Source organism: Penaeus vannamei, chromosome 33, assembly GCF_042767895.1.
Source record: "Penaeus vannamei isolate JL-2024 chromosome 33, ASM4276789v1, whole genome shotgun sequence".
Classification (NCBI taxonomy): Eukaryota; Metazoa; Arthropoda; class Malacostraca; order Decapoda; family Penaeidae; genus Penaeus; species Penaeus vannamei.
The window spans coordinates 30,661,293-30,664,273 of NC_091581.1; positions in this window are offsets into that span (position 1 = coordinate 30,661,293).

The window sequence follows — 2,981 nt, forward strand, 5'->3', positions numbered from 1 at the left end:
GGTTTCAGGCCGTTGTCCCGTTTTCTTTCTTTCCGGCGTGACTCGCGAGAACCTCAACAAAGAAAACGAGAAGCGCGAGAAATAATCCTGGCGGGAGGGAGAGAAAACGGCGAGTTGTTTTTGGTGGGAAAGAAGCATTTTATGATTTGCTGTTCGGGTTTTTTTTCGGGGAAACAGTTTCAATTCTTTGGATGGGGGGGGGGGGGGGGTAAATTGGTTGCGTTAAAAAGGATCTTTGAATTCATAAGCAAACACAAGGTCAGAATCCACAGAAATATATATAGTCGTTTTAATCAACTTATCTATACGTAAATATAAAGAAAAGATGAATATATATATATATATATATATATATATATATATATATATGTGTGTGTGTGTGTGTGTGTGTGTGTGTGTGTGTGTGTGTGTGTGTGTGTGTGTGTGTGTGTGTATGTGTGTTTGTGTGTGTATATATATGTGTGTGTGTGTGTGTGTGTGTTTGTGTGTGTATATATATGTATATATATGTATATATATATATATATATATATATATATATATATATATATATATATATATATATATATATATGTTTATACACACAGACCACACACACACACACACACACACACATACACACACATATATGGTTGAATATCGAAAAAGCAACACTGAAACAAGAAAAAAAAAAAAAAGATACCCCTTTCAAACCGAACTATACAGAAACACCGAAGAACACTCTCAACATACTTTACGAACCTACCGAAGGCTTCCTCCCCTCAACTCACCTCCGCCGTATAACATGAACACCCCGTAGAAGTCGCCGAGGTCAAGAGGTCGAAGGTCAGTGCTGCCGATGTGAGCTGACACGGGCTTCAGACACTCGGTGGCGTTGGCGATCTGCTTCTTGTACTCGTGGTCGAGGATTCCGAACTGCTTCAGGCGGCGGACTCTGAGGAGGGCGGAGGAGGAGGTGAGAGGAGCCCCAAATGGTTTTATTATTTATTTATGTCTGTTATGATTAATATCACACATGCTGTAGAATGTAAAATCCGAATGTGATTAGAGAAAGAAAAAGATAAAATGAAAAGAAAAAGAAGAAGAAGAAGAAGAAGAAGAAGAAGACAAAAAAAAATATATATATATATATATACATATATATATCAATGGCATTTTTCTAAGCCTTTTCTTATTCGATACCAAGACTCAAGTAAAAAGTGCCTTACACAAGGTTTATCTCGTTCCTCAGCGGTGAGCCTTTGGGAAACATGTAGGAAATCTGAACCATGCCGATAAGACTCTCTGACATGACGTACGATAGACATTTCCCTCCCGTCTGCAAAGAAATGAGATTTTGATTTGGTGCCATTCAGTTTTGTAATAATGGTCCCGTCTGCTATATTTAGACTGTCGTATAAGTTTTAAAACTGATGTATATTTTTGGCACACCAAGCTTTTTTTGGGGGGGAGACTGTTCCATACTTCAATAGTTCTGTTTGAGAAACTATGTTTTGATATCTTTATTGTCTTTTTACTTTCAACACTGTATTTTGGTATCTTTATTGTCTCTTTTTACTTTCTACTTTACTAAAACTGGCTTTATGTCCTGGTACGTAGAGTTTATCTTGCCAGATGTTGAATGGTGATACTAAAGGTAACAAACTGTTTATGCTGTTATTTTCCTTCAAGGCAATTATCATTTAACAGGATAATAGTTCTTCTTGTGACACCGCGGGCAACTCATGATCATCCCACAATTAGCCCGCAGACCATGAGTATGACACCCCTGGGATAATTAATTCATTAAAATAAACAATCTTAGAAAAAATTAGTATTAGTAATAATCTTAAAAGACGAAGAACTGGTTTCCTTAATCACGTGACCCAGCCGACTGAAAGCCTGCAGAAGATGTACCACGGGCCGCCCACAGGAGTAAGGCCGACCGCAAGACACCCCAGGGATAGAGGCTAGAGACTAGAGGCTACCTTGGAAAAAGTGTCGTGCATCTGATAGACAATCGACGCTCGCGGAGATGACATGACATGCTTCCCAGCCAGCATGTCGCCGATGCCCCATTTGGGATCCGTCGGCTGATCCAGGCTGTTGGCGTGGTCCAGAATCCTCGCCAGAGTGGATCCAGGAGGTGAGAGCTGGAACAAATAAACGGTCTGGTAACAGGCAAGGTACCTTCAGCGCCAATTATCACATAAACATAAACGAAATCTATACTATTTGCGATAACGAAGGTTTTCCTTACTACTAATAGCCGTTAGAATACTCTAGAGAAAACGTTAATTTAAATTTTTGGTTCCGACTTTCAGCGCCAATTATCACACAAACACAAACGAAATCTATACTATTTGTGATGAAGATTTTCCTTACTACTAATAGCCGTCAGAATTAGAGAAAACGTTAATTTAATTTTTTGGTTCCAACAGACCTGATGGCGCTACTTGGCTTATAAGTACCTTGGTTGCATAAGTGAATAAATAAATAAATAAAGTAAATAAAGTGAATAAGTGAATGGCCTGTGAAAAGGATCCATTCAAACAAGAGAGGAAAGGGCAAAGGAATCGGAATGCGTTTGACTTGGCATGGCGTGGGATTGAATCTTTCTTATACTGTATAAGTATATGTTATACCTACATGCACATATTCATAAATTCAAGGGGAGTTATATATATATATATATATATATATATATATATATATATATATATATATATATATATATATATGTATATGTGTGTGTGTGTGTGTGTGTGTGTGTGTGTGTGTGTGTGTGTGTGTGTGTGTGTGTGTGTGTGTGTGTGTGTGTGTGTGTGTGTGTGTGTGTGTGTGTGTGTGTGTACACATGTATATTTAATTTTCATTTTATTTTATTAAAAAAATGCTAACGTCTACTCATCAACCTGCACCTGATACCTTTTGCAACAAAACAAAACAGAAAAAATAAAAATAAAGATAGAATAATAAATAAAAAGTGAATAAGAATTAAA